At 44.7% G+C, this 22,669-nt stretch overlaps 1 non-coding gene across 1 annotated transcript; it reads left to right on the top strand.

The window, feature by feature from the left end:
- The first annotated feature begins 11,677 nt into the window (after positions 1 to 11,677).
- Positions 11,678 to 11,789, top strand: LOC124596750. The gene has a single exon (XR_006978386.1). It is a non-coding gene; the product is annotated as a U6 spliceosomal RNA (small nuclear RNA).
- Positions 11,790 to 22,669: the final 10,880 nt, after the last annotated feature.

Raw genomic sequence — 22,669 nt, 5'->3', positions numbered from 1 at the left:
GGTTACCCATGACGCTGCATCACAGACAGGAGCGCCTGCGATGGTGTACTCAACGATGAACCTGGGTGCACGAATGGCAAAACTTCATTTTTTCGGATGAATCCAGGTTCTGTTTACAGCATCACGATGGTTGGATTCGTGTTTGGCGACATCGCGGTGAACGCACATTGGAAGCGTGTATTCGTCATCGCCATACTGGGGTATCACCTGGCGTGATGGTATGGGGTGCCATTGGTTACTCGTCTCGGTCACCTCTTGTTCCCATTGACGGCACTTTGAACAGTGGACGTTACGTTTCAGATGTGTTACGACCCGTGGCTCTACTCGTCATTCGATCCCTGCAAAACGCTACATATCAGCAGGATAATGCACGACCGCATGTTGCAGGTCCTGTACGGGCCTTTCTGGATACAGAAAATGTTCGATTGCTGTCCTGGCCAACACATTATCCAGATCTCTCAACAACTGAAAACGTCTGGTCAATGGTTGCCGAGCAACTGGCTCGTCACAATACGCCAGTCACTACTCTTGATGAACTATGGTATCGTGTTGAAGCTGCATGGCCAGCTGTACCTGTGCACGCCGTCCAAGCTCTGTTTGACTCAGTGCCCAGGCGTATCAAGGCCGTTATTACGGCCAGATGTGGTTGTTCTGGGCACTGATTTCTCAAGATCTATGCACCCAAATTGCGTGAAAATGTAATCACATGTCAGTTCTGTTGTTGTTGTTGTTGTGGTCTTCAGTCCTGAGACTGGTTTGATGCAGCTCTCCATGCTACTCTATCCTGTGCAAGCTGCTTCATCTCCCAGTAACAACTGCAACCTAAATCCTTCTGAATCTGCTTAGTGTATTCATCTCTCTACGATTTTTACCCTTCACGCTGCCCTCCAATACCAAATTGGTGATCCCTTGATGCCTCAGAACATGTCCTACCAACCGATCCCTTCTTCTAGTCAAGTTGTGCCACAAATTTCTCTTCTCCCCAATCCTATTCAATACCTCCTCATTAATTATGTGATCTACCCATCTAATCTTCAGCATTCTTCTGTAGCACCACATTTCAAAAGCCTCTATTCTCTTCTTGTCCAAACTATTTATCGTCCATGTTTCACTTCCATACATGGCTACACTCCATACAAATACTTTCACAAACGACTTCCTGACATTTAAATCTATACTCGATGTTAACAAATTTCTCCTCTTCAGAAACGCTTTCCTTCCCATTGCCAGTCTGCATTTTATATCCTCTCTACTTAGACCATCATCAGTTATTTTGCTCCCCAAATAGCAGAACTCCTTTACTACTTTAAGTGTCTCATTTCCTAATCTAATTCCCTCAGCATCACCCGACTTAATTAGACTACATTCCATTATCCTCGTTTTACTTTTGTTGATGTTCATCTTATATCCTCCTTTCAAGACACTATCCGTTCCGTTCAACTGCTCTTCCAAGTCCTTTGCTGTCTCTGACAGAATTACAATGTCATCGGCAAACCTCAAAGTTTTTATTTTATCTCCATGGATTTTAATACCTACTCCGAATTTTTCTTTTGTTTCTTTTACTGCTTGCTCAATATACAGATTGAATAACATCGGGGAGAGGCTACAACCCTGTCTCACTCCCTTCCCAATCACTGCTTCCCTTTCATGTCCCTCGACTCTTGTAACTGCCATCTGGTTTCTGTACAAGTTGTAAATAGCCTTTCGCTCCCTGTATTTTACCCATGATACCTTCAGAATTTGAAAGAGAGTATTCCAGTCAACATTGTCAAAAGCTTACTCTAAGTCTACAAATGCTAGAAACGTAGGTTTGCCTTTCCTTAATCTAGCTTCTAAGATAAGTCGTAAGGTCAGTATTGCCTCACGTGTTCCTATATTTCTACGGAATGCAAACTGATCTTCCCCGAGGTCGGCTTCTACCAGTTTTTCTATTCGTCTGTAAAGAATTCGTGTTAGTACTTTGCAGCCGTGACTTATTAAACTGATAGTACGGTAATTTTCACATCTGTCAACACCTGCTTTCTTTGGGATTGGAATTATTATATTCTTCTTGAAGTCTGAGGGTATTTCGACTGTTTCATACATGTTGCTCACCAGATGGTAGAGTTTTGTCGAGACTGGCTGTCCCAAGGCCGTCAGTAGTTGCAATGGAATGGTGTCTACTCCGGGGATCCTGTTTCGACTCAGGTCTTTCAGTGCTCTGTCAAACTCTTCACACAGTATCGTATCTCCCAATTAATCTTCATCTACATCCTCTTCCATTTCCATAATATTGTCCTCAAGTACATCGCCCTTGCATAGACCCTCTATATACTCCTTCCACCTTCCTGCTTTCCCTTCTTTACTTAGAACTGGGTCTCAATCTGAGCTCTTGATATTCATACAAGTGGTTCTCTTTTCTCTAAAGGTCTCTTTAATTTTCCTGTAGGCAGTGTCTATCTTACCCCTGGTGAGACAAGCCTCTACATCCTTACATTTGTCCTCTAGCCATCTCTGCTTAGCCATTTTGCACTTCCTGTCGATCTCATTTTTGAGACGTTTGTATTCCTTTTTGCCCGCTTCAATTACTGCATTTTTATATTTTCTCCTATGATAAATTTAGTTTAATATTTCTTCTCGTACCCAAGGATTTCTACTAGCCCTCGTCTTTTTATCTACTTGATCCTCTGCTGCCTTCACTACTTCATCCCTCAAAGCTACCCATTCTTCTTCTACTATATTTCTTTCCCCCATTCTTGTCAATTGTTCCCTTATACTCTCCCTGAATCTCTGTACAACCTCTGGTTTAGTCAGTATATCCAGGTCCCATCTCCCTAAATTCCCACCTTTTTGCAGTTTCTTCAGTTTTAATCTACATTTCATAACCAATAGATTGTGGTCATAGTCCAGGGGCGGATGCGCCCCTGGAAATGTGTTTCAATTTAAAACCTGCTTCCTAAATCTCTGTGTTACCATTAGATAATCTATCTGAAACCTGTCAGTATCTCCAGGCTTCTGCCATGTATACAACCTACTTTTATGATTCTTGAACCAAGTGTTAGCTATGATTAAGTTTTTCTCTGTGCAAAATTCTACGAGGCGGCTTCCTCTTTCGTTTCTTCACCCCAATCCATATTCACCTACTACGTTTCCGTCTCTTCCTTTTCCTACTACCGAATTCCAGTTACCCATGACTATTAAATTTTCGTCTCCCTTCACTATCTGAATAATTTCTTTGATTTCATCATACATTTCTTCAATTTCTTCGTCATCTGCAGAGCTAGTCGGCATATAAACTTGTACTACTGTGGTAGGCGTGGGCTTCGTGTCTATCTTGGCCACAATAATGCGTTCAATATGTTGTTTGTAGTAGCTTACCCGCACTCCTATTTTTTATTCATTATTAAACCTACTCCTGCATTCCCCCGTTTTGATTTTGTATTTATAACCCTGTACTCGCCTGACCAGAAGTCTTGTTCCTCCTGCCACCGAACTTCACTAATTCCCACTATATCTAACTTTAACCTATCCATTTCCCTCTTTAAATTTCCTAACCTACCTACCCGATTGAGTGATCTGACATTCCACGCTCCGATCCGTAGAACGCCAATTTTTCTTTCTCCTGATAACGACGTCCTCCTGAGTAGTCCCCGCCCGGAGATCCGAATGGGGGACTATTTTACCTCCGGAATATTTTACCCAAGAGGACGCCATCATCATTTAACCATACAGTAAAGCTGCATGCCCTCGGGAAAAATTACGGCTGTAGTTTCCCCTTGCTTTCAGCCGTTCGCAGTACCAGCACAGCAAGGCCGTTTTGGTTAGTGCTACAAGGCCAAATCAGTCAATCATCCAGACTGTAGCCCGTGCAACTACTGAAAAGGCTGCTGCCCCTCTTCAGGAACCACGCGTTTGTCTGGCCTCTCAAGAGAGACCCCTCCGTTGTCAGTTCTAGTATAATATATTTGTCTAATGAATACCCGTTTATCATCTGCATTCCTTCTTGGTGTAGCAATTTTAATGGCCAGTAGTGTGTTTATGTGAGCGACCTTTTACCACAATGAAGAGAACGAAATTCACCCCCAGATGCTCACTGAAGACTTCATTTAAAAGCTGGCCTCGAGTTAGCAGTGCTCGGATAGTGCCGCCAGCCGTTGACGCTTTAGTGAAAAAGCAAAGCAAGTAGTATTCATTGGCATGCAGCGTCTGTACACTGATCATCCGCTGCTCACCGCTACGATGGATACCGCCTGCTGGCGTTGTGGGCTCATGACGGGGCAACAGAAGTGTGTAAGCGGAGCACACGCAGACGATGGATCTCCCTAGCGAAGATATGGGCTGGAAATGGAGAACTCCATTGAGACAAGCGACTTTGACAAAGGGCAGAGTTATTACGAAGAGCCGGTGAACGAATATTTCGAAAAAGGCGAATGTGGTCGAATGTTCACGTGCTACTGTCCTGAGCATCTACGGAAAGAGGTAGAACGACATTCAAACTACCACTTGGAGCTAAATGGGTGGACGTCCAAGGATCTCCACAGGACTTGGGATTCGGAGGCTCGTCTTTTCTGTGAGGTCGGATACATTGTGACCTGTGGGATCTCTGCCGCCAGGCCACAATGCTGGTGCACGCAAGTGTTTGGGGCCATACCGCTCCCCGTAGTTGTTCAACATGGAGCTCCGCAGTAGACAACCTCTACATATTGTGACGTCCCCTCTCCCCTTTTGTTGTTGCTGTTGATGTTGAGCCGCTACTGCTACAGCTCTGTCGGTGGATTGGAGACGCGAGGCGCAGTGGTGGTTGTCCCCGTCGCATAATGTGGAACAGTACCTGAAATTCTCTAAAGAAAATTGTTGCTCGCGTAATGTATGAAAATCGGTTTGCGAAACCGCACAATATTCTCAGCGATGCGAACTGCTAATTTTAATTGTCTGTTATGGTTTTATGATGATCTGCTATGCCCGGTTAGTTAGTTATTGCAGTACTGAGTGAATCATTCATCACCAGCGTCGTTTCACACCACTGAAGCGAGGAAAAATTCATTTGCGGTTCAGTATCAGTAGTTGTTACGTTGCTAGGCAGAATTGTTCACTACGGCACGACGCAAATCCAGAGATAATCTATAATGCTATCTTACTTTCGTGCGTTGTAATATTATTTCGGCAAAACACTCCTTTCAATGCTCAGTGTTCATAAAGTCTCTATTTCAATTAAAATGTTCACAGCTAATTAATTTTGATCGTCAACTATCACACAGTTGAATTAATGATGGAGCCAGCACGTGAGATTTCCATTACTGACGAACAATTTTTATTGTTCCATCTTAGCAGTTTGTTATAATCATCACACCACACGCACACCGATGGATCAGATCAATTACGATTCTTTTCAGTTCCGTGATCGTGACTATTACGTCAACTTTCACAATCGGCGTATTTGTATTATCTTCGTGTGGTCGTACTGATGTTTCCTACTCAAGGCCAATCAGGTATTGCAGTCTTCGATACTATGTCCATTCTTCGTTGTAACAGGTTCACTTTGATGAAGGTTGAGTCCAACAATAATATCTCCAATAATTGAAGTTCATTAACTCCTCGTACACTATCAGAAAATCACTTGAGTTCAAGTTCTCAAGTCAGAATAACTGAGAACAAAGTCCGCACATCTCTATCACGAAGTAGTACTTTTTTTTGGATAGAAACAATCTCGTAGAGTTCCGTTTGTAGTACTATAACAAACGGTGCTCTCCCACGACATGATAGCAAACCAGCTAGCAACCGACTAACATTTCCATGATCGAGCATTGTAGACGCATTGAGTTTCCTTTTCGCCGCGTTTACAACTCTCTTTCACAATAAATGTTATCTCTGACCGACATATTACTTTGGACTTAACTTTCGTCATACTGATTTGCAGTTATTACTGAGATGTTTGATAGCTAATTAAAAATAACCTTTCTTTCTTTGTGCCTTTGTATCATGGCATACTCAGTAATTATTGAAATTGGTGTTCACCAAAACTTTAAGGTGTTATATTATTGTCAAAGTTTTCGTACCTGTCAGGATAACACTGTTCCCAACTTTAAGTTATCATGACATTCTTATTTGGGTTTTCGGGTTTCTTGAGGTGTTGCAATGTTCAGATGTTAGTCCAAGGATATCGTCAATAACGATTTCAGTCGGCACAGGACCTTCGGGATTCGACAGTCGATGACCGGAAACGTGTCGGCTCTTAGGGTGAATCGCATTTTCGCTACACTAGGTCGATAGTCGTCGCCAGAAACTCCGTTATCGAAATTAGCGACGTTCAAAACGTGCAGCGCGCCATGAACGCAGGCTGGTGGGAGCAGCATTATGCTGTGGGAGACATTCTCCTTGCTCTTGACTGGGACTTTTGGTAGTAATTCAAGACACGCTGGCAGCTGCGAACCATCTGCATCGCTTTATGCTTGATGTCTTCCCCGAAGGCGAATGTCTAGGCGCCAGAACCGTCCTAAAGTGGTTTTAAGAGCATGATAATGAACTCACGTTGATGTCTTGGCGATCAAACTGGCCTAATGTACACCCTATGGAACCCGTCTGAGTCTATATAGGGCGCATCACAGTGTACGCAAATCCGAGGCTCGTTATTTACGCGAATTACATGATCTGTGCGTAGACATCTAATGCCACATACCTCTAAAAACCTACCGACAAACTGTCGGATCCCTGATATGCAGCATCAGTGATGTATTTCGTTCGAAAGATGGACAAACAATCTATTCAGTAGGTGGTCATAATGTTTTGAACCATCAGTGTATTTTTAACATGTCACCATAAAGTCACGAAATAGAAGTTGGTATCAAGTTAAATTTCGTCGGAAAACGACAGTCATAATAAGGGTGTGTCAATCGTCAAAAATGTGAGGTTTCGTACTAAGTTTCCCTATGTTGCATCAGTTGAAAGAAATGTATGCTTCATTTCCTTGTAAATTCTTATCAGTGCTACAGTTTTAAGAAAGGCTTTAGTTAGCTAACGTGAAGCGATACATCTACTTAGAATAGACTCGTTGACAACTATTTCTCGTGTGTAGCTGCCTTGTTTCGATTCACTCCTCCCCTACCTTTGCCCCTTCCATTGCTCACTGCTGACCAGTACATGGCAAGTGCCACCACCTGATTTGCCAGAAACTCATGCTTTGATAGCGTTTAATAAAGTGATGCAAATACAAAAGAGAAATAACGCTAATAATACTATGATTACAGTTGTGTTAGATAATTACCCACTCTGTCTCTCAATGATCAATAACGCAGCATTACTATTAGTCCGATGCTGATCAGCAATCAGCAAACTAGCTCAGTACTCATGGTGGTTTCGGGATTGCAAATAATTAATTGTCTCTCTCCTGAATTATCACAGATATTCCTCTATATGTATGAAAAATATAGTTAAAACTCATGTGCTTATAGCACGAGATAATATCTCGTAGGTCAGTTAAATGTAAAATAATAAAACCCGTAACTTCAGGTCATGGTTTTTCGTCTCAAATACCAATATAAGATAACAAGCATAATATTTAGGAGATGAATTCTTATACTAGAACTAGAATCCTGTGACCAGGCCTTTCTGGCTGGGACGTTATCTCGCAATATTGAGAAAATCTGAAAGTGAAATATATTAAATTATTCGCAGCGGCCGCATGGCCCGTGGAATCTGAAAGAAAGTTTAGTGTCCTAACCGGCGGCACGTCTCGAATTTGAGCTGAAAGAAAATTACTAATTGTTTTCTAGTATGGCGCCTAACAATGGTCAGTGTTCCGTTAAATACACGTCTACTCAGGACAAGCAACGTTTAGGTTTACAAATAATTATGTACCGTACACAAGTTTGAAGTCATGAACAACTATATTTTGGTTTCGTTTACAGCTTACATGGACTGTTACAGCAAGATGAACCTCAGACTCTTCGAGTCCAAGAACAGAATGAGACAAAAGAATACAATGTTTAATCACAGAATCTCGAATGTCCATGGAATATTCATTAAGGCCTATTTTGCAACATAATGCATTTGTTTTTTCTTTGGCATACATCGCCAGCTATTCATACAATAATTATCAATAGATGGTATTTACAAACTTCAAATTCATGACCACCTCAGGAGGCACAGTACATACGCTCAGTGCAAGAAGAGTCAAAAGAAGCGAAAAAAAAAACAAAAAACAACTTAATGAAATGTTCAACGATGAACTTGAAGGGGTGCCATGTGACGTCCGGCCAGGCCAAATGACGGGAACAAATACAAATAAAATGAAGAGAAAAAAAATGGCCTCACAGTGATTTTAACTTTTTTGCCTCGTGTTCGAAACCTGACTTGTCTTTGTCTTCTTTCCATGCTTTGACCTTTCTTTTCTTGCTTTTCATTTATCTACTCATGTCCGTAGAACGTAACTACATGAAGGTTTCTTATCAAGTTAGGGGATGAAAGGGCTTCATATTAATTGTAACATTACAACTGGCTTTCACAAGAAGTTTCATACATTTATTATAAAATACATGTGTGTATGGTATTATCAAGATCTCCAACCTTTTTAAATTCTTATATTATTTTATTACACTCTTATATCAATTATTATATTCTACTGTTCTGTTCTGATGTTCATTCTTGAGGAACATTTGGTGGTTTCCCTTGGATGGTACTGATCGTAGAAACATTCGAAACACAGATATTCTGAACACCACGAGCATCGCCTCAGTAACAATTCTTCATATCAGTGTCCCTCGGGGAAGGAATGTCGTTAACATTGCTGAACATTTCAAACATCATGGCAACGGATCGCTTTGCTGAAAATTGGGGTTTGCAGTTTATTATGAATCGAGATACACCTCAGGGACTTCACCGAAAACAGATTCAAATAATTTTCTTATTCGTTAATTGTTCTTTTCTTTAATTCAGTCACCAGACATATCTACAGTTAGTAGACTCACAAGGACAACGTTATTTAAACATACACCGCAAAACATTCACGTAGTAATCTTCTACATAAATGAAAAATAAAAATAATAATCGGGTTTCGAATATGGGTCGCAAAAGTGTGAAGCCGCGGGCTAGCCATTGTGCCACCGCTTCGGCTGAACTATTTATTCGATAATAGGCAAACAAAATACCTCGAAAACTTTGGCCGTGGTTTTCCCAGAAATGTTCGAGTACCTACGGATAAGCCGAGACTCGTGTTCGCTCTTCCAATGAGCGAAATTTCTGAGACATTGTGTTATGGCAATTGCTATCTTCTCCTCATGGGATCTGAGCGCAACCGCCTCGCACGAGCAGATCGGCGTGCTCTACTCGTTCGGAAATATTCCCCAACGTTCTGTATCCACGTTATCCCACGTCCGCCCAGACCAAATGACGTGAACAAATACAAATGAAATGAAGAGAAAAAAGTGGTCTCTCAGTGATTTTTACTTTTTTGCCTCGTGTTCGAAACCTGAGTTGTATTTCTCTTCTTTCCTTTCCAAAGCTGTTTCACGTGGGAAGACTGCACTGTAGTTCCTTTTCTAGATTGTCGCACAGATGACAAAATGGTAGATATCGAAATAGATGGCAGAGGGATAGAAAAACAATTAATATCGCTCAAAAGTGGAAAGGCCGCTGGACCTGATGGGATATCAGTTCGATTTTACACAGAGTACGCGAAGGAACTTGCCCCTTTCTTGCAGCGGTGTACCGTAGGTCTCTAGAAGAGCGTAGCATTCCAAAGATTGGAAAAGGGCACAGGCCATCCTCGTTTCCAAGAAGGGACGTCGAACAGATGTGCACAACTGTAGACCTATATCTCTAACGTCGATCAGTTGTAGAATTTTGGAACACGTATTATGTTCGAGTTTAATAACTTTTCTGGAGACTAGAAATCTACTCTGTAGGAATCAGCGTGGGTTTCGAAAAAGACGATCGTGTGAAACCCATCTCGCGCTATTCGTCCACGAGACTCAAAGGGCCATAGACACGGGTTCCCAGGTAGATGCCGTGTTTCTTGACTTCCGCAAGGTGTTTGATACAGTTCCCCACAATCGTTTAATGAACAAAGTAAGAGCATATGGACCATCAGACAAATTGTATGATTGGGTTGAAGAGTTCCTAGATAACAGAACGCAGCATGTCATTCGCAATGGAGAGAAGTCTTCCGAAGTAAGAGTGATTTCAGGTGTGCCGCAGGAGAGTGTCGTAGGACTGTTGCTATTCATAATATATATAAATGACCTTGTGGATAGCATCTGAAATTCACTGAGGCTTTTTGCGGATGATGCTGTAGTATATTGAGAGGTTGCAACAATGGAAAATTGTACTGAAATGCAGGAGGATGTGCAACGAATTGACGCATGATGGAGGGAATGGCAACTGAATCTCAATGTAGACAAGTGTAATGTGCTGCGAATACATAGAAAGGAAGATGCTTTATCATTTAGCTACAATATAGCAGGCCAGCAACTGGAAGCAGTTAATTCCATAAATAATCTGGGAGTAGGCATTAGGACTGATTTCAAAAGGAAAGACCATATAAAATTAATCGTCGATAAAGCAGATGTCAGACTGAGATTCATTGGAAGAATCCTAAGGAAATGCAGTCCGAAAAGAAAGGAAGTAGGTTACAGTACACTTGTTCGCCCACTGCTTGAATACTGCTCACCGGTGTGGGATCCGTACGAGACAGGGTTGGTAGAAGAGATAGAGAAGATCCAACGGAGAGCGGCGCCCTTCGTTACAGGATCATTTAGTAATCGCGAAAGCGTTACGGAGATGATAGATAAACTCCAGTGGAAGAATCTGCAGGAGAGACGCTCAGTAGCTCGGTACGGGCTTTTGTTGAAGTTTAGAGAACATACCTTCACCGGGGCGTCATGCAGTAAATTGCTCCTTCCTACGAATATCTCGCGAAGAGACCATGAAGATAAAATCACAGAGATTAGAGCCCACACAGAGGCATACCGACAATCTTTCTTTCCACGAACAATACGAGACTGGAATAGAAGGGAGAACCGATAGAGGTACTCTAGGTACCCAGCGCGACACACTGTCAGGTGGCTTGCGGAGTATAGATGCAGATGTAGATGTAGATACGACGCCAGAAACTCGGCACGCTCAACGCTGACGTTCGAAAGCACGATCCTTGCGCCGACGGCGTCACGTGGTTCTAGCGGGAGGTCTCCTGGGGGCTTTTGTACAGTGTGTTTATGTCGCCCACGGCTTGTGTGAGGGGAATAACTCATAGTTTTGCCAGCAGCATCCCGTGTTTACCGTTAATCTATACGAGAGCCGCAGAGTTGAGGACAGGGAAGTGTCCACGCAGCGCTCGTCTGCGATAAGGAGCCGCTACGTGCCGCCGCATTCAGCTCCTGCTGGCCGCTTGCCCGGTGCCCGCGGCGCTGGGACGTTCGCCGGCCTTCTCTCAGCGCGCCTGTCGCTCCTGTACACACAGACCGCCGCGTGTCGGCCGTCGCTCTGAGGCCGCGAGCTGCGATAGACGTGCGATTGTTTGCGGGACACTTAGCGGCCTCTCGCGGCACGTGGCAGGCGTTTGGCTGTCTCTGACACCGCACTTTGTCCTCCGCGTGCCGTTTGCTTTCGCAGTGACAACAACCGTACCCGGCTGCTGCTCGAGTCCTAGTCGCTCCGGCGAAATTTCCGAGCATTACTGTTTCTCTGCTGTACTCTAAGAGACAGAGTTGTCGCTTCGACGGTACACTGCATATACTAAAACTGTAACGATACATAGGAGTTTAGCATGGCTCCAGCGGTAGGATGACACGCAAAATCGTGCAGCGTTTCCCATTTTCCTGCTACATTCCCATCGTCTCCGACTCCTTTCACTCTCTACGAGGCTTGCCCCCCTGCAGATAAAGTAGTCCGGAATATCCAACCGTCAGCTCTATAACACCAGCAATCTATTGTTTTCAAAGATAAGAGCATTATTTGTGGGCGACACAGTTAGCGTCCTCCACTTCCTGGTCCGCTGTAAACGGCAGCTCGCGTACGGGTTATTCCATTTCAGATCGGACAAGAAAGTGAGAAAATTGATCCCTTGTTTTTTCTTTTCTTTTTTTTAAATAATTTCTACATGTGTCAGTTACTCCAAAAGAAAACAACTTTCATAACTCTATCTCTTGCATGTTATAAATATGGAGCGGTTACTTGTCTCCATTTAATTAACCCGCCAGGTTAGCCGAGAGCGCTAATGCGCTGCTCCCTGGGCTCTGGTAGGCGCGCCGGCCTCGGATCCGCCCGGCGGATTACCGACATCGGGCGGTGTGTCGGCCAGCCTGGACGTGGTTTTTAGGCGGTTGTCCACATCCCGCTAGGTGAATACCGGGCTGGTCCCCACGTTCCGCCTCAGTTACACGACTCGCAGACATCTGAACACGTTCGCACTATTCCATGGATTACACTAGACACAGACGGCTGGGGTACACTAATTCCATCCCAGGGGGTACGGGGTGGCGGCAGGAAGGGCATCCGGCCACCTCCTATAACTAACCTTGCCAAATCCGTTCCTAACCGTGCCGACCATGCGAAACCACGGGACAAGGCACCAGCAAAAGAAACAAAGAAAGACTTGTCTCCATTTTATTGTTCCCCTAATCGATTTTGTTACAGTTTTAACCATTTTTATTGGTCGCTCGGTAATTCTGTATTTGTCATGTTTTACAACAGGAAGTTTTTTTCCCTTTGACAGCCCACGTACATATGTACAAGTATTTTGCACTATCTACGTTTAATATTACTTTATGACTTTGAACGGTTACTTGTCTCCACGCAACACGTTCACCTAATGGGTTTTGCAGCAGTTTTAAGCATTTTTATACTACACTTTGTAATTGTTTTACGTTGCTAATTTCTTACCGCAGGAAGTTTTCGTATGATACTTTTATCTTAGCGGCTTTTACCGCGCGCCATGTAATTCCTCTCTACGTGTTTGTTATATTATTCACTGTCTTTCTCCACCATAATTTGTTTTGTAACGGTTACCAGCCTTCAATTGGTGTGCAATCGTGTTTCTTCCCCCACCTTCACGCATATTCACGTCTCCTCCATGAAGATAAACTGATCTTCATCTTATAGACACACAATTTTCTTTTCAATTCTTCTGTACATTACTAGTTTTATTGTCAACCATCAGTGTGCATGAGCTATTACGCAGATTGTACGATAATTCTCGTACTTTTCGGCTCTTTCTACTTAGGGAATAGTGTGGATGATATTTTTCTGAACGTCTGATGGTATTCCGCCAGCCTCATAAATTCTACATACCAGCTTCAATAGTCTTTTTATTGCCACTTCCCCAAGTAGTTTTAGAAATTCCTGTGGAATGTTATCTATCGATTCTGCCTTTTTTTATGCCTGGATCCGATATCTCTTGAATATCGACCCCGATTTCATCTTCTATCGCGTCATCAGACAATTACTTTTGGTCATAGAGGCCTTCAGTGTAATCTTTCCCACTTATCCGCTCTCTCCTCTGTATTTAACAGTGGAATTCACAGTGGAGTTTTAATATTGTGTTCTAGTTTTTATTTTTACAGAAGGTTCTTTTGACTTCTCTGTACCCTGAGTCAGTCCTTCAGACGATCATTTCTTTCTCGATTTTGTTACATTTTTCTTGCGGCAGTTTCGCCTTGGCTTCCTTGATTTCTGCTGCACTTTCATTACAAGTGAAGAAACAACGTTAGGAACTTGAAACGCCGAATGCACACGTCTATAAGCAAGTTAAACGCGCGACCTTTACCGCTCGCAGGCCTGCTGAGAAACTGACGACTCGCAGCGAGAAATCCGAGACATTTTCTTGTGGAAACGCGCTTTCCGCTGCTTGCCGCCACCACGACGCCGCCTCTCGCCGGATGCCATTTCTATCAGCTGTCACCTGTCATCGACCGAGACGAGCGAGTGGCAGGCCGGGAGGAAGAAAGTCCGGGACTCCGGAAAAAATTCACGCTTTCCCGGAATTCCATTCTCAAGATCCATTCCCGTGTCACGCACGGAGAACAGTGAGGATGCATCCGCAGAAGCTTACGATCACAGCAGCTGGAGTACAAAGTGTCGTCGTTGAAAAGACTTGGACCAACATTTGTGTAGTAAATGGCATCTCTCTTTAAATATGAATAGGTCCAAGAGAATGTCTACAAAGAAGGGAAAGAATCCGATAGTATGTGATTACAACAGTACTAATGAATTTATTTCTTTAAATCCAATCGAGGACTACAAAAGAATTATCGCCAGATTTCGGTGCTTAATGACCACCTTCATGACTGGGTGTTGTGTGATGTCCTTAGGTTAGTTAGGTTTAAGTAGTTCAAGTTCTAGGGGACTGATGACCATAGACGTTAAATCCCATAGTGCTCAGAGCCATTTGAACCATTTTTTTTGACCACCTTCAGATTTGCTAGGAAATGGAAAACCATAAGTGCTGGACACTCTGTATCTCGTAAACAATGAATATACTGGGTGTTTCAGAAGCAATGATCAATAATTCATACATGGAAACCAAGTCCAAAAGTAGCTAAAATTCTCCAATAAACATGGGTTCACAAATCAACCTTCGTCGAGATACAACACGTTGTGACTAGGAACACATGGCATATCTAAATGTTGATGTAAGTGTTCGAAATATTGTCTACGCGTCTGAATGCAACATTGAACCCATCTTTGAAATGAGTTGCGAATCTGCGAATCCTGTCAGGCAGCCCTGGGGAATTCTGTAAATGCTGGAAGGCTGCTTCAATCTATAAGCGTTTTTCCTAAAGAGAGTTGATCTCGGTAGCGTAGACAATGCTTTTGCTATGACATTACAAACAGAAATCCATGGGATGTAAATCCGGAGACCTTGGAGGACATAGCACAGGCCCTCCTCTACCTATCCAATGTTGATCGTATGTCCGAGTTTGAAGCCAGCGCCCTTGTAAATGAAAATGTGTTGGAGCACCGTCATGTATGAACCACATGTTCAGGGTTGGTTCAGTGGGACATCATCATGTACATCTGGAAGTGCAGTCCGCAGAAACCGCATGTACTGCTGTCTGTTGTGTCTCTGTGGTAGGAAGTGTGATCCGATTATGCTGTCTCCGAGCAGTTCTGCCCAGACGTTCAACGAATAACGCTGCTGATGTCGTGATGCGTCTGTTGCATTAGGATTGACATGGGCCCCAGTGTGACATTTATGGTGGTTTATGGTGGTTAAAAATACCGTCATGGGTAAATCCAGCCTCAACCGTGAAGAGAATACTGCTTACAAATAGGGGATTCAGGATACACTGTTGTTGCTCCCATTGGCAGAAATTCTGTCTAGGAGGAAAGTCTGCATTGTTGAGGGCTTTCACTCGCTGGAGATGATATGGATATACTACTTGCCGACGTAAAATCCGCCACGCACTGCTATGGCTCAGGACACTCTATTGGGTGGCGATCCTCCTCGTTGATGTACTCGGACGTTCGTGTACAATGCGTAACACAGTTTTCTCGACATCGGGTGTTATGGATCTGGGTTGACCTTCTCGTATCTGGAGTGCGAAACTCCCGGTTTCTCAAAGGCGTTGATGCAACCGGCTAAACCAAGCTTTTTCATACAGTCGTGAAGCCTCAAGGGCACTGCCATTCGAAAGCCTCAAGGGCACTGCCATTCGCTTTTCCACAAGTGGAGTTCATGTCAGCCTACTCTTCATTGATGTAACCTCGGTCCGTCGTGCCTTCACGTTCAAATCAAATGGTTCAAATGGCTCTGAGCACTATGGGACTCAACTGCTGAGGTCATAAGTTCCCTAGAACTTAGAACTACTTAAAGCTAACTAACCTAAGGACAACACACACATCCATGCCCGAGGCAGGATTCGAACCTGCGACCGTAGCGGTCGCGCGGTTCCAGACTGTAGCGCCAGAACCGCTCGGCCACCAGCGGCCGGCCTTCACGTTCGTAACTGATTATGAGGCCGGTACGACACAATGCACGGAGGGGGAAACGGAAATAATTGCGCATGCGTAAACGAGCAGATAGTCGAACCCAAACCTTGAGATACCAGCGTAAATACCGCGGTATCCAGGGGCGTTTACAGTTGGTTCCTAGCTCGAATTAATGGTATACCTAGGGGACGGTTGATTTGCGGACCCATGTCTACTGGAGCTTTCTATCTGCTTTTGGGCTGTACTTTCCATGTGTGAATTATTGACCATCACTTCTGGAACATTCCGTATACACTTTGTGATCAATATTATTCGGACTTCACTATGTAATGGGGAACTGGCCACTAGATGTGACGAGAGACTGACCCACAAGTACACTACTGACCACTAAAATTGCTACACCAATAAGAAACGCAGAGACCTATACAGACCTCACGCAGAGGGACAGTGACCGTCAAACATCGAGGAGGATGGTTGTAAAATACCACGTGAAATAAGCAGAAGAAATTGCACGTGAGTTCCAAAGTCCTACCAGCATTCCAGCTAGCTCAATGACTGTATGTACAGAATTTAAATGAATGGGGCGACGTAAAGAGCGACGCCACTGGCTAGTGGACGACTAGAAACGAGTGTTTTTAGAGTGGTGAATGACGCTATACCCTGTGACAGTGCGGTGGAATTGTTTGGATGTGATGAATGCCTGGAGAATATCTGGCATCATATGCTGTGCTAACAGTGAGGTAAGGACGAAGTGAGATCCTCTTATCGCACTTAAGAAAATGTTAAATGCCGAAGGATATGGGCACATCTTACAGCACTGTGTACTTCGGACACTAGAGAAACAATTGGCAAACTATGTTTGTGTCAACATGATTATAAATCCGGTCACAAAGCAACATATGTGAGGTAATGGTTTGTGGACAGTAACATACCTGAAATGAACTGGCCTGCCCAGATTCCCCATCTGAACCCAACGGAACACCTTTGGGATCAGTCAGAACATCGACCTCATCCCAGAACCCAGCGTCACTATCTTCTTTGCTTTCGGCTGTTGAGTGAGGATGGGCTGCTATTCTTTTACAGGTATTCAGACACCACATTGAAAATGTCCTCAGCAACGTTCAAGCCCTCGTAAAGGCGAAGGTTGGGAACACCCGATATTAATGTCCACCGATACTTTCGATCAGACAGTGTGTAAGACGCCTTTTTGTGAGGGTTTATGTTCATTGACGAATTATGGGATGGGTCTTATAGTGAGGCTACTGAACGACTGGCATGTCACATGGTGGGTCTTGCAATGGTGACAATCTATCATTATTCATCATATGATAGGACATGTTGTGAGGTGGGGGCACTATTTGACAGGCCTTGTAATAAGAGCACATTATCATTGATGTAGTGGGAGGAGTCTATCATTGTCATATCACAAGTGTGTCTGTGAGGGTATGCTATCATCGGCGCATTATGTGGTGGGTCTTGTGGTGAGGCCGTGCTGTCATTGGCCCTCCTACCATAGATCTAGGGGTGAGTCGCATGTCATGTCAAGTGTATCAGTGAGGGCACATAATGACTGTCTGTCGTACGATGGAACTCCCAGTGACGGTATCCTGCCTTTAGTCGTCACGAGTGATTTAGTACTAAAAGAGCTGCAATAATTATAATAATAATGGATTAGTGTATTAAGTTCGAAGCGTTCTTCCATAAAGCCGGCCGGAGTGGCCGAGCGGTTCTAGGCGCTACAGGTCGCAGGTTCGAATCCTGCCTCGGGCATGGATGTATGTGATGTCCTTAGGTTAGTTAGGTTTAAGTAGTTCTAGGAGACTGATGACCTCAGAAGTTAAGTCCCATAGTGCTCAGAGCCATTTGAACCATTTCGTTTTTCCATAAATTTAATAGACACGATAGATTCAAGTAATAGAGACTTTAATTATCAATCATGTATACTCCTTTACTATCTATGTCTGCCAGCGATGGGGTAAGTTTTCGATTCCGTGACTACCAGATGCAGAAGCATGAAACCGGAATTTGGTTGCAATAATTACAGGCCTGTTGTTTGAAACGGATAAAACATATTTTATTCAAAATAATATCCATTGCTACTTATACATTCTCCAGCCTCCACGGCAGGCTATGAATGCCACACAAAAAAAAGTTATTCTTTTGAACCGAACCAGTTAGCGAGCCATTTTCGTACATTTTCATGTGAACTGAAGCGTTATTCAGCGACAGCGTGACACAGTGATGCAAATACACTCCTGGAAATTGAAATAAGAACACCGTGAATTCATTGTCCCAGGAAGGGGAAACTTTATTGACACATTCCTGGGGTCAGATACATCACATGATCACACTGACAGAACCACAGGCACATAGACACAGGCAACAGAGCATGCACAATGTCGGCACTAGTACAGTGTATATCCACCTTTCGCAGCAATGCAGGCTGCTATTCTCCCATGGAGACGATCGTAGAGATGCTGGATGTAGTCCTGTGGAACGGCTTGCCATGCCATTTCCACCTGGCGCCTCAGTTGGACCAGCGTTCGTGCTGGACGTGCAGACCGCGTGAGACGACGCTTCATCCAGTCCCAAACATGCTCAATGGGGGACAGATCTGGAGATCTTGCTGGCCAGGGTAGTTGACTTACACCTTCTAGAGCACGTCGGGTGGCACGGGATACATGCGGACGTGCATTGTCCTGTTGGAACAGCAAGTTCCCTTGCCGGTCTAGGAATGGTAGAACGATGGGTTCGATAACGGTTTGGATGTACCGTGCACTATTCAGTGTCCCCTCGACGATCACCAGTGGTGTACGGCCAGTGTAGGAGATCGCTCCCCACACAATGATGCCGGATGTTGGCCCTGTGTGCCTCGGTCGTATGCAGTCCTGATTGTGGCGCTCACCTGCACGGCGCCAAACACGCATACGACCATCATTGGCACCAAGGCAGAAGCGACTCTCATCGCTGAAGACGACACGTCTCCATTCGTCCCTCCATTCACGCCTGTCGCGACACCACTGGAGGCGGGCTGCACGATGTTGGGGCGTGAGCGGAAGACGGCCTAACGGTGTGCGGGACCGTAGCCCAGCTTCATGGAGACGGTTGCGAATGGTCCTCGCCGATACCCCAGGAGCAACAGTGTCCCTAATTTGCTGGGAAGTGGCGGTGCGGTCCCCTACGGCACTGCGTAGGATCCTACGGTCTTGGCGTGCATCCGTGCGTCGCTGCGGTCCGGTCCCAGGTCGACGGGCACGTGCACCTTCCGCCGACCACTGGCGACAACATCGATGTACTGTGGAGACCTCACACCCCACGTGTTGAGCAATTCGGCGGTACGTCCACCCGGCCTTCCGCATGCCCACTATACGCCCTCGCTCAAAGTCCGTCAACTGCACATACGGTTCACGTCCACGCTGTCGCGGCATGCTACCAGTGTTAAAGACTGCGATGGAGCTCCGTATGCCACGGCAAACTGGCTGACACTGACGGCGGCGGTGCACAAATGCTGCGCAGCTAGCGCCATTCGACGACCAACACCGCGGTTCCTGGTGTGTCCGCTGTGCCGTGCGTGTGATCATTGCTTGTACAGCCCTCTCGCAGTGTCCGGAGCAAGTATGGTGGGTCTGACACACCGGTGTCAATGTGTTCTTTTTTCCATTTCCAGGAGTGTAGATGATAAACGGACGGAGAATAAGACGCATGCCCTAATATTTCCCAACTGAACGCCTCGATCGTTTCCCTGACACGTCTTGCTGTGTGTGATGGGGCTTTACCATAGAGCAATATGACGTTGTGTTGCCTTTTTCCATTTTACGGTCATTTAAATCGATCATTTGGTGTTGGAAGCGATCAGTGTCAACGGTTTCACCAGATTTTTAGCAGCTCATAATAGATGACACCCTTCTGATCCCACCAAACGCAGAGCATTGTCTTCTTTCAAAAGTGATTCAGTCTTGCAGTGGATGTCGATGGTTTGCCTGGATTCATCCATGATTTACGACTCTTCGAATTCTCAAAAAATATCAATTTCTTATCACCTATCACTATTTAATGGAGAAACGACTTTCTTTTGTATCAGGGGAGCAGCATTTCACAAGTGCTCTTTCCATTTCCTTGCTGTCTCTCATTAAGTTTATGCAGAACCCATTTTCCCACATTATGCACCTTTCCCATAGCGTTCAACCGAAGAGGAACGGCTTTCTGCGTCACATTCCATTGTTTCGCGAGTTCCTGTTGAGTCTTAGTATCATCTTCATCCAATAAGGCCTGCAATTCGTTGTCTTCGAACTTTTTCGGTGATTTCCCGCGCTTGTCGTTTATCACGTGAAAATCAGCACTTTTGAATTTTTTGAACCACTCGAAATACTGTATTTTCCCAAGAGCATGTTTGCCGCACGCCTAGACAAGCGTTCGATGCGATTCTGGAGCAGTTTTCCTCAAATTATGACAGAAAACCTATGCTGTCCGCAAATCGTAGTTCGTAGGCAGAAAACTCGATGGCGCTGCAGAACGCGGTCTTACGGGCCCTACAAAAACGGGCAGCACCATCTACAGTAAAATTCCAGTTTCATACTTCTACACTTGGTATAGGAATCACGTGGTTCTGAGGCGAAGAACACGACGAGCATTTTAATCCGGAAAGGAAGCTCCTTGAAGGCTGTTCGATAGAGACCGGAAAAGGTGAAAAAACTGAGGGCTCAAGAACAGGTGAGTAAGGCGGGAGCGCAATGACTTTCCAACCCACTCCCATATATCGTCTTCTGTGAGCCTAGCAGAATGCGAACGGGCCTTATCGTCGAATATCAGTCTTTCTGGTCGTCGTTCCTGCGTTGCGTCTGCAAGACGTCTCAGTTGTTGAGAGTAAATGCCAGTGGTGATGGTAACACTTCAGGGAATCAATTCGTAGTAGACCACACTGTCGCTGTTCCACCAGATGCATAACATTACCTTTTTTGGTTGCACCTAGGTCTTCATAAGGGAGTTTATGCTTTTTTCGGGCTCAACTAAACCTTTATATTCCTTATTTTAGCATAAAGACATCATTTCTCGTCCCTGTAGCGATACAGGATGGTAATTCTGTTGTTCACGAGCCAACTGATGACGACCAAGCAAAGATGCACATGTCGCCATCTGATGATTTTGTGATTTTGGCCTAGAGCGTGCGGTACTCATTTCTCCACTGAACAGAAATGTCGCACGTTGGTGGAATGATCCCGGTTCATCACAATTCTCAGTTCTCGAGTACACTGACATGGATCATTGTGGATTGATGAGTTTAAGCTACGTTTATCAAATTCCGAATCTATTCCTGAACATGAAAAGTCACTAATGGCAAAACGATCCTTCTTAAAACAAACACAAAACCATTTCCTTGCCGTGCTCTGTCCAGTAGCACGGCGCAAATGTTTCTGGCTGTTCCAGTGCTGTCACCCATCCACTGAACTCAGACAGACGAATATGTGGGAAATGTTCCGATTTATCACTTGTCACTCCTTTTTCTACCATCCACGGCTACACTCACTATCTCTAATTGACAAAATGACAATATGTAGACTCAAACAGCAATAGTGAACTGCAAGTAAAACTGACAATAGATTTCTAAACCCGTAACAACCAGAATAACAACATACAAAACAAAAACGCTGCAAACTTTCGTATCAACCTAATTATAATAATACACTACTGGCCATTAAAATTGCTACACCAAGAAGATGACGTGCCACAGACGCGAAATTTAAGCGACAGGAAGAAGATGCTATGATATGCAAATGATTAGCTTTTCAGAGCATTAACACTAGGCTGGCGCCGGTGGCGACACCTACAACGTGCTGACATGAGGAAAGTTTCCAACCGATTCCTCATACACAAACAGAAGTTGACCGGCGTTGCCTGGTGAAACGTTGTTGTGATGCCTCGTGTAAGGAGGAGAAATGCGTAACATCACGTTCCCGACTTCGGTAAAGGTCGGATTGTAGCCTATCGCGATTGCGGTTTATCGTATCACGACATCGCTGCTCGCGTTGGTCGAGATCCAATGACTGTTAGCAGAATATGGAATCGGTGGGTTCAGGAGGGCAATACGGAACGCCGTGCTGGATCCCAACGGCCTCGTATCACTAGCAGTCGAGATGACAGGCATCTTATCCGCATAGCTGTAACGGATCGTGCAGCCACGTCTCGATCCCTGAGGTCAACAGAAGGGGACGTTTGCAAGACAACAACCATCTGCACGAACAGTTGGACGACGTTTGCAGCAGCATGGACTATCAGCTCGGAGACCATGGCTGCGGTTACCCTTGACGCTGCACCACAGACAGGAGCGCCTGCGATGGTGTACTCAACGACGAACCTGGATGCACGAATGGCAAAACGTCATTTTTTCGGATGAATGCAGGTTCTGTTTACAACATCGTGATGATCGCATCCGTGTTTGGCGACATCGCGGAGAACGCACATTGGAAGCGTGTATTCGTCATCGCCATACTGGTGTATCACCCGGCGTGATGGTATGGGGTGGCAGTGGTTTCACGTCTCGGTCACCTCTTGTTCGAATTGACGGCACTTTGAACAGTGGACATAACATTTCAGATGTGTTACGACCCTGGCTCTAACATTAATTCGATCCCTGCGAAACCCTACATTTCAGCAGGATAATGCACGACCGTATGTTGCAGGTCGTGTACGGGCCTTTCTAGATACAGAAAATGTTCGACTGCTTCCCTGGCCAGCACATTCTCCAGATCTCTCACTAACTGACAACGTCTGG

Source organism: Schistocerca americana, chromosome 2 (genome assembly GCF_021461395.2).
Source record: "Schistocerca americana isolate TAMUIC-IGC-003095 chromosome 2, iqSchAmer2.1, whole genome shotgun sequence".
In the NCBI taxonomy this organism is placed as follows: domain Eukaryota; kingdom Metazoa; phylum Arthropoda; class Insecta; order Orthoptera; family Acrididae; genus Schistocerca; species Schistocerca americana.
Note: the sequence above shows the minus strand (reverse complement) of the source record. Positions and strands in the feature narration are given on the sequence as shown.